This window comes from Quercus lobata, chromosome 4, assembly GCF_001633185.2.
Source record: "Quercus lobata isolate SW786 chromosome 4, ValleyOak3.0 Primary Assembly, whole genome shotgun sequence".
Lineage (NCBI taxonomy): Eukaryota > Viridiplantae > Streptophyta > Magnoliopsida > Fagales > Fagaceae > Quercus > Quercus lobata.
The window spans coordinates 1,395,312-1,410,703 of NC_044907.1; the positions used below are offsets into that span (position 1 = coordinate 1,395,312).

The following is a 15,392-nucleotide window of genomic DNA, read 5'->3' on the forward strand; positions in this document are numbered from 1 at the left end:
AAGTGGAAGAAGGAAGAGTGTCCCAGCTGCAGAGGACTTTTAAGTTTTAAGTCGACAAGAAAATATATAGCTTTAAACATGCAAATAGTACTTATTGATATTATTAATAATAATAATAATAAATAGTATAGCATAAACAAGGATAGAGAGTGTAAACTTACATAAAAAAAGTAACAGAGATCTAGAGAGAGAGAGAGCTTGGTGAGTGATTGGTCTGTTTCATGGCAACGCAGAATCAGAAGATGCGGAGGCAAATATTATTACATGTCGAGAGTCAAATTGCTTTGTTTCATGGGTTTTAACTTTTAATTAATAGTCCAATCACAACATGCCAAGTCATTTAAAAGTTTCTTTTTCGGGTTTCTTCTCAGCTTGGCAACGTGCTGTGATTGGTCTGAAATTGGATACCCAATCGGAGGGAGAAAGATACTTTTGTAAATCGGTTGCAACACTTTTCTTTTTCTTTTTTTTCTTTTAGAAGGACTCGTGCATATAAGAGCATTTTTATTAAAGGTGTTAAAATTGCTAAATACTATCTTTTAGTATTTTTAGCACCTCAAATGATAAAAACACACCTCCATCAAATATGTTAAATCTTAAAAATTTTAGCATTGAACTACAGTAAAATCTCATTTTTGAGACCCTACTATAACAAGATGCTAGAGTTTTTTTAATTCTTTTTCTTTTTCTTTTTCTCTCTTTCAGCTTTCCTCTCTCTCAGCTTTACTCTTTATTTTGCAATATATTTTATTCAAAATATTCTAAAATAATAATTTCACTTCATCTTGCTTCCAACACTACTGTCTTAGAGCATCTCCAGCAACCTCTTCAAATTTTTGTAGTGTTTGGAGAGTGAACAGTCCATTTTAGCTTTTGTCTACCTACTTTTTTAAATATACTTTCCAACAGACCCTCTATCATTTTCTCTATTCTATTTAAATATTATTTCTTCATTCTTTCTTTAATATTTCATTTTCAATCTTCTTTCATTCATCTAATTTTATTGAGAAGTGCTACGCCCTTAACATTTTACTATATTTTCACAATAAATTATATGTGGTAAGTTATTACTGATTTTAATTTGAACACATCACTTAAATTTTTTTTTTCATCAGTAATATAGTAGCATTTCTCAATTTTAATTTCTTATTCTTTATTTTATTTTTCCCTTTTATCTCTTTTTTTTTAATTTTTTTTTCATCCACATGTTTCTTTTCTTTTTCTTTTTTCCTCTTTTTTTTCTCCTCCACACCTTTCCTTATCTCTATCTTCACTTTTCATTTTTCTTTTCTTCTCTAGCACTTCGTCTGGAGCTATCTTCACTTTTCAAGAAGCTCTCTCTCTTTCTTTCTCTCTCTCACATCGTCGGCGAATGACAAAGGCTAGAGGACAACCTTTTTTCTCCTCCCCACCGAGGTTCAGATGAGTCAGCTTTGCTCTTTTTTTTTTTTTTTTTTTTGGGTTCTAATTTGATTAGTTTTAAAATTGTGAGTTGAGTTTGTGTTTTGATTGAGAGCTCTGTCGATTTTGTGCTTCACCGTTGTTTTCTGATGAGAAGCAAAGAAAGAGTTTTTTTCTAAAGAGAAGCAAGAGAGAGAGGGAGTGCAGAAGAAAGAGAAATAGAGGTGCTATAATAATTGCTATGGTGTTCTCCATGTCGCCATTGTAGCAAATCTAAAAACACAATGGAGCTGGAGAGGCTGTTAGAAGGGTTTTTTTGTGTGTGTTTGCTTTCCATAACTGGCTTTAGAGAGCCTATTGGAGATGCTCTTAACAACCACCATCACAATGCCCTATAGCCAAATTTGCCATCATTGAAGACATCAACTTAGACCACCATTCATGAGAGAGAGGGTGAAATTAAAAAATAGCCAATACAAAACACTATAGTGCACTTTAAAATTTAAGAATAATGTAACATTTTACAAAAATAAAAAGCTAGATGTAAGAACAATTTTATGTCTTTAAATGTACAGTACTATCTTTTTTTTTTTTCAATGGCTTTTGAAAACCTTTTATTTTTTGAAAACCTAAATGTACTATCTATAATATTTTTAAGATACGATATAGTATATAGCCGTTGTTCAATCTATAACAATAATTCAGCAAAAAAAAAAAAAAAAAAAAATCTATAACAATAGCTTTTTTAGATATTAAAAAAAAAAAAAAAAGCTTTTTGGCGTAAATGCACTTTGGGTTCCTATATTTTGCACTTTTTTCATTTTAGTTCATATATTTTATTTTTACCACTTTTAGTCACTAAACCAATTAACGTGTGACATTTAAGTTCTTACCATCAGCCAACTAATGGGAAAAACTGAGGTTGTAGACTGAACACCCTATTAGTTGACATGGTGCTGATGTGGCGATTTAAATATTATTAAAAAAATATTATTTGGCATTTTTATATGCTACGTCAACATTTTAATTTTTTTTTATAAAAACTCATGACAGACAATTTAAACCAAAAAAGAAAGTAAATTAAAAAACAAAACTTATTTTTATTTTTATTTTTATTTTTTTAAACTTTTTCGTAAGAACTGAAGTTGTTCTTCGTGTTCTTCCTAAATCCATGAAATAAACCAATTTCCAGCAAACCCCAAATAAATCAACTCCATCAAATCTAGAAAAAAAGAAATAAATCCAAGAAACCAAATCAAACCATAAATAAATCGAAGAAATAAACCCATAAACCTAGTAACCAATTCAATCTCTAGAAAACCCATAAACCCAGAATTTTTCTTCAGAAACACGACCCCACGCTGTAAAATAAGCTTCTCATGTCATAAATGAATTTCCCTTTCCATTTTACCTTCAATAGATTTCCGGATTGGTCACTCCTTACACACTTCTCTCACACACTCCTCACACACCCTGAAACTCATCCTCAAGCTCACCTTAGCTCCACCCCTACACACCGATGACAGAGAGATGCAGCTCCACCCCACACTTTGTCGAAGGTCCGACGTCCACCCACACTCCGACGCAGCTCCACCCCACACTCCGACGCCAGTCTGATGAGTTTTCTCCCTTTTCTTCTCTTTTCTCACCTCCACCCACTTCGAGCTCTGCATGTACCCAATCCACCAAGGCAAAAATCTCCTTCATGCCGGCGAAGCCATACCCACCTCCAACATCTCTGATCTGTTGCTGGCGAAGCCAATCTATGGGTTTGGGTTTTGATTTGTGGAGGAGGAGCATGACTAATTTGGGTCTGGGTTTTGAGGAGCGTGACGTGTAGGTTGCGATTTGGGTTTTGGTGGTGGTCGATCTTAGATTTTGGGTTGTCACGGTGGACATCAACGTGGGTCGTGGTGTTGTGGGTGGACCTAGGTTCGTGGGGCCATGGGTAGCAGCTCGTCGTGGGTCTTAGGATTGAGATCTGTGGAGTGGTTGATTACTTGATTTGAATTTCATTTTTTTGGATTTGAGAAGTCCTGAAATATATGTTTGGATTTGAAATTGGGGTTTGAGAAGTCTTGAAATATATGTCTGGATTTGAAATTGGGATTTTTCTGGATTTGATGGAGTAGATTTGGTTGCTGGATTTAGATTTGGGGTTTGCTGGAGATTGGTTTATTTCATGGATTTAGGAAGAACATGAAGAACAACTTCAGTTCTTACGAAAAAATAATGAAAGTAAAAAAAAAAAGGTTTTGTTTTTTAATTTATTTTCTTTTTTGGTTTAAAATGTCTGACATGGCTTTTTATAAAAAATTAAAATGCTGACGTGGCATATAAAATGCCAAATAATATTTTAATCGCCACATCGATGCCACATCAGCTAATAGGGTGTTTCGTTTGCCACCTCAGCTTTTCTCGTTAGTAGGCTGACGGTAAGGACTTAAATATCAAGCGTTAATTGGTTTGTGGACTAAAAGTGATAAAAATAAAATGTAGGGACCAAAAGTACATTTATGCCTAGCTTTTTTTAAAAAGTAAAATAATAAAGGCATAAATGCACTTTTGGTCCTTAAATTTTAGATCATTTCTCAATTTGGTCTCTAAACTGATTTTGCTCCTAAGCCAGTCCTTAAAATCAAAAAATCAATTCTATTTTGGTCCTTGCTGTCAACCCACTAACAGAAAATACATACGTGACAGACGAAATACACTGTTTGCTAACGTGACTAATAAAATTAAAAAATATATATATATATTTAGCATTTTTTAAATGCCACATCAGCTTTAAATTAATAAAAAAAGCCAGCTCAGAAAATTTAAACTAAATTAAAAAAAAAAACCTTAAATCTAATTTCATTATTTTTTTTAATAAGAAAATAAGAACTTATTCTTCGTGTTCTTCCTAAATCCAAGAAATAAACCCAACACCCAAACCAATATATGACAAATCTTGAATCTAAATCTAGCAACCAAATCGTTTTCAAAAAAAAAATCCAGCAACCAAATCTAATCTCTATCAAATATAGAAAAGCAAGAAATAAATCAAAGAAACCAACAGTGCATTTCGAAGAGAACAAGAGCAAACCCAAAATCAAACTTCACCTTCTCATAATCAAACCCAGAACAAGAACAGGAATACCCAGCAAACTTCACGTTCATCTCTTAGCAACCAAACACAGCAGTAAGTAACAAAAAACTCAAAGAAAAATTCTATGGTTTTTGGGTTTGGAGTAGATCCAATGGCATCATTTCTGCCTCCTCAAATCCAACGAAATCGCTTCACACCACCAACCCTAACTCCACCAAAATGATGCCGTCAAACCCCACTGTTTCTGCCTCCTCGGCCACTCCGTCAAACGACGTTGTCTTGACAAACGACTACCTCCTCCTCCTCGTCGTCGTCCTCATCAATCAAAGAGAGAGTTTGGCCTTGTCGCATCATTCTCTCTTATGCAGGTTAAGTTCGTTTTTCCGACGAAATCCATTGTCCCCATCGTTTTCTCCGCATCAAGAGAGAAGCATGATCAGCTCGCTGTTGGTCTGCTTTTGAGCTCCGATGCTTGGTGGAGAAGAAGGCTTAGTGAGTTCCGGCGATGGACCTACAGTGGAGAGTGAGAGATTCTATCCATGGATAGTGAAGAGAGAGAGAATTTGAGATTAATCTTTGATGAGATTATCTCAAAGAGAGAATTTGACCTGTTTGGATATTTGGTGGAGGACCATCGAGATTAGTCTTTTTGAGATTATCTCAAAGGAAAAAAAGATAATCTCAAAAGATAAAGCTGCTATAGTTTTTAAAGTTGATGAGGTTAAAAAAAAAAAAAAAAAAAAAGATAAGGATTTTTATTTTTTATTTTTTTAAGAAATGATTTTAGTTTAAATTAGATTTAAGGTTTTTTTTTTCTTAAATTTAATTTACTTTTTGTTAAATTTTTGAGCTAGTTTTTTTTATTAATTTAAATGCTAACGTGGCATTTAAAAAATGTTAAATATACATATTTTTATTATAATTTTATTAGCCACGTTAGTAAACAGTGTATTTCGTCTACCACGTATGTATTTTTTGTTAGTGGGTTGACGGTAGGGACCAAAATAAAATCGATTTTCTGATTTTGAGGACTGACCTAGGAGCAAAATTAGTTTAGGGACCAAATCAAGAAATGGCCCAAAATGTATGGACTAAAAGTGCATTTATGCCAATAATAAAAAAGTTATGGTTATGGATTAATGACTAACAAAATTAGTATCATGTGTGAGTGTGTGACTATTTTATTGTCAGTACAAGATGAATAAAAAAGAAAAAAGCTAGAAGCATGGGTTATCATAAGATATGGCGAAACTTACCATTAGATTTGACATAGACACTATCTTATTTGACCTATCATAATCTAATGAGAAAAAATGAAGTTAGAAAAAAAAAGAAAAAAAGAAAACTAAAACACTATGAAGTTTTGATAAATACAATAAATTTGAACTTATGAAATTTAATTCATGATGATTGATGACTCAATACATCAATTAACTTTTGGTAATTGGTGTAGATGGGATTTGAACTAAAGTTCCTTATTTGATGACATGGTACTTCATGAGTTAAACTATTTGGAATCTACGAAAACTATGAAGTTAATGTTTAAGAAGATTGCGAGTTACTACTCTACCTTTTCTTAGAAGTTACCATAAATTTTTAAAATAGTTCGTGATATACCTTTGTATAAAATTGAAGCTACTAAGAGATAAAGAACAATCCACTATCATTTGTATTTTTCTATTACTAATACATGTGCTACACACACACAAAGATATCATAGAATCTTTGTCAATAGTTTTAAGTTTTCACACTTTAATCTTGGTTTGGTATACCTTTTTTAAAAGGTGATTTTTGCAAAATTTTGGATAAAACTGCTTTTTCAAAAGCTTTTTTTTTTTTAAAAAAAAAAAAAAAAATCTTAAAACGCCTTTTAAATTAAAAACACTTCTAGCTTTACAACTCTATATACCACACAATTTTGTAACATTCCCTTCTCCCATTTTTTATAATAATAATGAAAAAAGAATCTGAAAAATTAGGAGTTGGTAGGACTTTAGAGTACAAGCAAAGCTGGGTTAATATTTTAGTTTCAATAACTAAGTCATGACTTCATTTGCTTGGATGGAATTGAGCACAGATGATCACTGCTCCCTTGAAAATTTAATATGATTCTTGTATCATATGAATGGGTGTGACTTTGAGATGATCTCATATTTTATGGTACTACTGGTTAAGCCAAGTTTTCATCAGTAAGAGCTAAGCGGATGGAAGAAGAGTAAATTGAGGTTCTTTTTCGTTTCTATTATGAATAAGAATTGAGGCTTCTAGCAAACGAACAATTATCTTATATTTTCATTTATCAAAAAATTTTCAAAACTTCTTTAGCTTTGTCACAGCCTCATTTTTGTTAAGAAAAAGTTATATTATGCAAAACTTTATTTTACTTAATACTAATTTTAAAATTACATGATTATTTTGATTACAAGGGGTTTTATTTTTACAAATATTAATTGAATTTGACCTAAGAGTTAAATTGGCTCTTGAACATTTAATTTGAAGAATTAACCGTTTGGATGTTAGGTTTGTCACAAATCAAACCTAATATCAATTTTCTAAAATTAAAAAAAAAAAAAAAAAAAAAAAAAACTTCTATCCAAATATTTTTCATTCAAGACTTATGGATTAAATCATTAAGAATTCTACCACATCATCAACATTTTTTGTTGAAATATTCATTGTGAGTTGTGTGATTAATTAGTTATATTTTAAAGTCACACATGAAATACTAATGACAAAAATGAGTGGTTAATACAATATAATTGGGGCTTACCTCATATGTTTATCTTTAGGTAAAATGATATTCTTATATGTTATATTAACTTCTCATTTAGAGTATCACTACACAAATAATAAGTAAAAAACATACAGCAATTTTGAATCTGTATACACAGGGAATGCAAACAGCTAATGAATCATGAGCAAGTCTTTTAATTTTTCCCTTAAAAACATTTAAAATAATTTACAATTCAAAGCTAAATATTCTTTAACATGTGCTCTTTTTTTTGCTAATACTTTAACATGTGCTCTTAAGATAGTTGTCAATAATAGTTTACATACAATCACGCAAACATTGCCCAAAAAATGAAAGCTAGATATGTGTCCAAAATGGTACAGATTAATGGTCAAAAGATAGTCTACATTTTCATGTTAGTAGTGACCGGTTCAAAAGTGTTGATTATTAAATCATAGCCATTGATGACGAGATGTATTGCTGATTTTTTTTTTTTTTGGGGGTGGGATTTAAACTCCGGATACCTTCATTAAAATATTATTATTGTTATTATTATTATTTTTATTTCTAAGTTACGAAAAAAGTCTTAAACACGCAATCTAACCCTCCACCTTATTGTTAGAAAGGGGTTGTTTAACATTGATGTAGAAAGAATACCCTTGAAGACGTCACTGTGCCATTTCATAAGGTGTGTTATAAGCATCAATGTTAAACACCCAAGATTCATGTCCATTTTAGTTAATCCATACTCAATTTATCAGTACTACTTGTATTGTACATTATAACTATAAATATTTTAATGTCAAGTTAGCTTATGATTAGTATCTCTATAAATATTTCCAATAGCCTCATTCACTACAAAAAAACATGACTTGTTTCAACCCACTTTTTCCAAGGGTTCAGTGAAAATAGTTGAAACAAACACTAAAAACTAACACGCTAATTAAAATGTGACTAATTTTATTACAATGGCCATTAAAACCCTTGAAATAAACTAAAACACTAAAATCCCGTTTAATTGTTGCCTCCAAATTTTTACATTCTTCAACGGAATTCTAACACAACCCTTAATAAAAGATATCCAAATATTTTAACCCTCGGAATAAAGTGTCTCTCTCTCACAAACTCATAATTCAGAAAACCATTTGCGAATAAAGTCTTTGCTCACTCTCACAAACTCAGAATGAAAACCCATTTTCATTTTGTTCAACCATCCTCCAAACTAAATGAGAACTCTTAGAAAATTCTCTCTCTCTCTCATCTGAGCTCATCTCATCTCCGACGATCAGTTGAGGCGCGGTGGTCGGCGATCCTATCTCCAACGACGACCAGCGGTTGATAGTCAAAGCCATCTCCTCCGCCCCTTTGTTTGATTACAAGTCTCTCTCTCTCTCTCTCTCTCTGTTTGTTTCCCGAGAAAAAAAATTGAATCTGGAAATTACCTTTTTATTTTTTATTTTTTTTTTTTATGAATGAATTTGGAAATTACCTAGTAGAACTTTGCAAAGGAATTTCGGTATTCTTTCTTGTTTTCTCTCTCTCATTCTCTCCATTGATATTTCTCTTCCTCGCCAATAATATAATTTGGGGCTAGGGTTTGGATACTTTGGAAATGGAATTACATATTATATTGAAGAAATGCTTAAAAAGGAGTTGGTAAGTGTTAATGGTGTAGTATTTCAATAATATCAATTTAAGTATGGGTTGGATCTATGAGGTTTTTTTGTGTTGTTGTGTTTGTTAATTTTAGGTTTCTTGTGGAAACGAGCATTGGTTTATCAATTGTATCAATTTAATTTTTGCTTGATTTGGGTCATTGCAATTCAATGCTCTGTTCAGCTTCTTTACATTGCAGAGATTTTTACACTCATTTTGTTTATAAAACTTACTAGAGCTTATGAATTTTATAAATTCATTTTCAAGTTATGTAGCTTGGAATTGGTAATCTATTTTTCCCTTATATTTGATATTGTTCTCTTCCAATGAATACAAAGCCTGCATTCTTTTTTCTTTTTGATAAGATGTTTATGTCTGACCTGAAAGTATTAACTCGGTTTAGTTATGGCATGGTTTCAATGCATCATATTGAAGCATTATAAACTTGTAAAACTCCCTATAGTGTTGAAAAATTCACCATTTGAGTATGTGGGTAACAGGAATAAGACCTTCCATCTGAGTTAAAATTTTGATTGCAGATATGGGCAATTTGACATTTAAATGATGACTTCCAAGTTCTCATGATGCATACCTTTACCTTAAAATTAAAAGTAATTACTATGGGTTAATGCCGTACAAAAATGTACTTAGATTCAGAAAGTGTCATCTATAATAATTGCTTGTGAGACTGCTAAATATATCCGTTTGCTATTGATAATATAGTCATTTGTAAAATGAGCTGAGTCTTCTTATAATCATTAGAAGTTGCTAGCATAGTTCTCCATTTTGATTCTCAATTTGAGATGGGCAAAGAGCTGTTTTTGCTAAATGAAATAATGTTTCTGTTGTTTAATGGTCCTGCCTTATAAACAAAATAGTTTCATCTTTAGTTTTATGTGGCCACACACCCATGCTTTGGATTATGTGATGCAATTTTCTCTTTTTCTTTCCCATTATGGATACAAGTCCTTCCTAACTCAATTTTTGCAAATTGTTTTATATCTGTTATAGTCATGACTGGGGTCCTTGGGTAATGCCTAAGAGGGTAGTTGAAGTATTTGGTGGATGGAAGAACTGCTGCGGTATACCAAGGAGGTCTATTTGAAAAATGATCCTCTTGTGCTTAATGTGCCCAATTTGGAGAGGTTGCTTGGAATTTTAAGGGTTGTTAGAAATCTGTTCATGATCTGAAGCTTTTATTCCTCAACACTCTGTTTGAGTGGATAATTGCTTCTGGGTTGTTTTCTTTTACTTCTTTGCCTGATTTGATTGATCGATGTACTTCTAGCATTTAATTTGTTGTCCTTTCAAGCTCCCCCCCCCCCCCCCCCCTCTTTTTTTTTTTTAATGAAATTTTGCTTATAAAAAAAAGTAGATTTTATTGATTTCATTTCTTTAGATTGTAATTCTTGAACATTGTACTTTTTTAGGTTATATGTCCTGTGTACAAGGGGTGTTCCTCTTACAAAAAAAATTGCATATCAATTATAAATAAAATCATGTTGCATGAAATTCTGTTCATTCCATTATTTAGTGCTATTTTTTTTAGGTATCTTTACAATTATAACTAACTTATGTTGTGTGAATAATATTTAACAGTGTGACAATTACTCGTTCACAGATAGAAACTTCAATTCCTCGGAAACATGGACCTGCTATTGCTGGTTATGAGTCATTATGGTTATTAAGTTATAGGAAATTATTATCTCTTATTTCAAGGCCTTTATCTCCAATATTTCATTTCAGCAATTTGATTGAGAATCTTTCTGTCTTGCAGGATCTGAATAAGTTCTTTGAGAATGTGTTACAGGTTAGTCCAATTTCTGTCATGACACTTTTAGTGCCATTTCTGAATGTGTTTTCTACTCATATTACATGCACACATAAAGAAGTTCTTATGTTGAATATGAATAGAAGTCCTATTGATACAGAACCCTGAAATTGAAATGCAATATTGTACATGGACATTCCCCTGGGGCTGTCTCATATTCCATCACCTTGTGGAGCACTGCTATGCCTCTATGTTTTTTGACATGTCACCTTTTTTTGTATAATTTTTTTTTTCTTTTAATGCTTGGATTGTATTTATGTATGTGTCATTTTCTGCAAACCTTGCCACTACAGTTGCTTCTCAAGAAAACAAGGAGGAGGCAGATGCATGATCGGTGTTTGTTGGCAATGTGAGAAACACAATCTTCTTTTTATTTGAACTTAGCCTTTTCCAAGTTTGCCATTCTTTTAGATTAGTCTGCTGACTCTGCTGGGTTATATGATGTGTTATCATGGTTTTTCTCCTCCACAACTTTAAATACTCATTCTTGAAGTGCTGTCTTTTAAAGAACCATTTATATAGTTTAGTTACACATACATCAACCTTGGGCTTGCTCTTGGTTCCTTTCATTGTGCTAGTTCTTTTCAACCCATCTGAGTTATTGCATGGACCTATTTACAGTTATATAGCCCTGTCACTAGATCTGCATTACAGTTGTATAGCCCTTGGACAATACCAAAATATTTTAGAACCATGTTTCTTGACTTTTTATTTGTTTCTTAGTTCTGTGAATGCTTTCTATTTATTGTTATTTGACTTCGTTTTGTTGAGTTATTGCATTATTCATCTTCAATACTTAATTACTATATGCTTTCTATTTGTTTTGTCAAATGGTAGAAAGAGGAGACAGGTCATAGCCCTAGTAGAATTGAATTATTTGACATCACCCATGTGCAAGCTAATGGGCAAGCAGTAAATGAACCAACACAAGATGCATTGGTATGAAATCTTATAATTATATTAATATAGATAGTATATTTTTATGTGGTTTTGTTTTGTTCACCTACTACCATGTTAGATTGTGCAAAGAACCTTGTTTTTACAATTTAAAACTCTTGCTCCTGTTGAAATGGATACCATGTCAGATTGTGCAAAAAACCTTGTATTATGAACTCTGTTGTGCCTTTTTCATTCTTTTTGAAATTGTGGGTATCTTGAATTTGATATTGTGGAAAGGTGTAGATATATTTGTTGGGAAATTAACAAACTTTTGGTATCATTCTCTCTTTTCCAGAAACTTGAGGGCACCCATAATGGCTGAAATGTTCAATTGTACTAGCTGATAACTTCTTGCTTTGGAGATGATGATGAAGAATAAAATGTATCAAAACTTTTAACTTTTGGACAAATTTGGTCTTTGTACAAAGTGTGGTTGTTGATATCTTTTCTCTTAAACAATAATTGACATATCGGCAGTTTGTATGCGGCCCCTAATCTGTTAATTTGTAGGTTTGAGATTAGAGATCAAAGAAAGTGTAATTGTAACAACATACCACTTTTGCTATACATCAATATCATAGCATATCATCTCAACAATTGTGAATTTTTGTGTGTGTGTGTGTATATATAGTGCATGATTGTAGTTTTTTTTTTAAAAAAATAAAATAAAATCTTATTTTAAGGGTCAAGAGATCCCTTAAATAACCTTATTTATCAAGAGTTGTAAATATAAAATTTTTAAACCTTGGTAAAAGGTTATTTAAGGGTCTCTTGACCCTCAAGATAAGATGAGAGCACTTGTTTTAAGGGCCATGAAGGTCGTTAAAATTTCCTTTTCGATGGTATATGTTTCGAAGGTTATCAAAGGTTAATTGAACTCTTAAAATAATTTTTTTCAAGGTTTTTTAATACTTTTTTTAAGGGTTTTGACCCTTGAAAAAAGTCAGATTTGTTGTAGTGATTGTAAAATGACAATTTATTATCTGGTACGTTAGTAAATGTAAGGGTCCCCATAGTTGCACATCCCTCCAGGTAGCGACCGATGGACGAATGATGGACTCAAGGTTCATTTCCATTGCACTTGAGCAATATATATGGGAGGACATAACTCGATCCATAAAGGACTTGAGTAGTATGCTGCAAGCGAAGCACGGGCATGATGTAACTATGTATAAGGTTTGGGAAGCCAAACAGAAGGTTGTTGCGTATATTTACAGGGATTTTGATGAGTCATACGCGGGATTGCCATGGTTTCTAGTGGCATTGGATGATGCAGGTCCGAACATTGTAACTTTGCTAAAGTGAGATCCCCGTGTCCCGGGGACTTGTATTTTCAACTCTGCTTTTTGGGCTTTCTGTCCATGTATTAGGGGGATCAGGCATTGTAGGCTGGTGATAAGCATAGATGCAACGCACCTCTATGGCAAGTACAAAGGAAAGCTGTTGATAGCAATGGCAATAGATGGTAACAATGAGTTTTATCCACTCATGTTTGCCATTGTTGAAAGTGAGAGCATAGGGACATAGGGATGGTTCTTGGCATGCCTGTTGAGTCAAGTTACGGATTGGACCAATTTGTGTATAATGTCTGATAGGCATCGTGGGATACAATCATGCTTCGATAGCACCACTAGGGGCTATTTGCAAGCGCCCTTAACCCATCACCGGTATTGCCTCCGCCATTTAGTAAGCAATGTTAACACTAACTTCAATAGGGTGGCATTGAAGAACTTGGTATGGTAGGCAGCAATTGCGAATCAAGTTAGGAAGTTTGAAAACACCATGGATTGCATCATGAATGTCAATCCAGATGCGTACGACTATCTTAAGGATGTAGCTCGTGAAAAGTGGACACTTGCACATGACCATGGGCATCGATATGGGGCAATGACAACCAACCTGTCACAGTGCTTCAATGGGGTACCTGAGGGCGCACTTAGCTTAACCATAACCGTAATGGTGAAGTTCACATTTTACAAGGTGAACTTGTACTTTGATGATCATCGAAACAAAACCCTAGAGCAGTTGGAAGAGGGGCAAGAGTGGTACAAATATGCCTATGACAAGTTCGAGGCAAATCAAGAGAAGGCGAAGCTCAATATAGTTAGAAGGATGAGCGCGCAACAGCGCTTATATACAGTGGAGACATAGTCTTCACTGTTGTCTACTGGCAAGGGAGCTCACACCCATAGGGTTTCGCTCATGGATAGGACGTGCACGTGCGGGAAATGGGAAGCAAACAAGATTCCCTATTCACACTTGATAGCAGTTTGTGCCAAGTACAAACACAATGCGACGAAGTTTATGGATCATTTCTACCGTGTGTCCGAATGGTATCAAAGCTATGAGCCGATATTCCAACCACTAAAAGACAGGTTAGAATGGTCGGAGCTGGCAGAAAGGAGAACAGTGATGCTAAACCCACGGTTGATCCAAGAGAAAGGTCGGCCTAAGTCCACAAGAATCTGCAATGAGGTGGATGATGAGGATAGGGAGTTGCCAACCTCTTTGTGAATTAAGAACAGACCAAAGTCGAAGTGTGGGTTGTGTCACCAAGAGGGCCATAACTGTCGTAGATGTCTGACTTGAAATGTGGAATCAACAAGCCGTGGTGCTACATAATAGGTAACAATTACAAGTCATAGTTGTGACTAGTTACACTTTGGGCAATCTTGTGATTAGTTGTTCAAGTAGTTGCATGAGTAAAAGATGCAGTGTTGATGTATTTTTCTTTGTACTTGTGCAGATATGGGATTCGTGGCAAGGAGACAGTTTTTGTGGTGCTACTTGAACTCAAATATCTTTTTGTAAACTATGAGAAGACATCATTTATATGTAAATGGTTGTACTTACATTGTGAACAACAAGTTGAGCATTCAATGGATTTAAATTTATAATGGCTCTTTACTTACTTTGTAGATTGTACGGATGATTTTATTATTCGCGTATTGGAAACGAGGGAATGATTTGTTTATGGATGTGGTTGGAATTGTATTGACGATTTTATTATGGAAGCCTCCATTTAGTATATGGATGAGTTATTGTTTATAGTATGGTTGTGACCAGGTCCACTTTTATGATGAATAAATAGGTCAAATTAGTATGTGAACAGCTACATGAGTTCCTAGTTAATGTAGAGAATGTATTCCCAAGTAACTCGATCTACTATATATCGAGTTACACTACACATAACTCGATTATAGGAAAATCAGGTTATGTGGAAGCCTATTTTGCATAGTTGGATTCCTCCTGAACTACATCTGGATCAGTCCAAAAACACCTGGACTGGGTTTGGACGTGCACATAACTCGATTTTCCAGAAATTGAGTTACAGTTAACATAACTCGATTAAGGGAAAATCGAGTTATGTGGAAGCTCATTCTGCATAGTTGGATTCCTCCTAGACTACATCTGGATCAGTCCAAAAACACCTAGATTGGGTTTGGATGTGCACATAACTTGATTTTCCATAAATTGAGTTACAATTAACATAACTTGATTATAGGAAAATCGAGTTATGTGGAAGCCCATTCTGCATAGTTGGATTCCTCCTGGACTGCATATGGATCAATCCAAAAACACTTGGACTGGGTTTAGATGTGCACATAACTCAATTTTTTAGAAATTGAGTTACAGTTAACATAACTCGATTATGGGAAAATCGAGTTGTGTGGAATTCCATTCTACACAGTTGGATTCCTCCTAGACTACATCTGGATCAGTCCAAAAATATGTGGACTGGC

At 33.6% G+C, this 15,392-nt stretch overlaps 1 long non-coding RNA gene across 1 annotated transcript; it reads left to right on the forward strand.

Moving 5' to 3' along the window:
• Positions 1 to 8,350: 8,350 nt before the first annotated feature.
• Positions 8,351 to 11,225, forward strand: LOC115983609. The gene is made up of 3 exons (XR_004090118.1): positions 8,351 to 8,602; positions 10,657 to 10,689; positions 11,004 to 11,225. It is a non-coding gene; the product is annotated as an uncharacterized LOC115983609 (long non-coding RNA).
• The last annotated feature ends 4,167 nt before the right edge of the window (positions 11,226 to 15,392 follow it).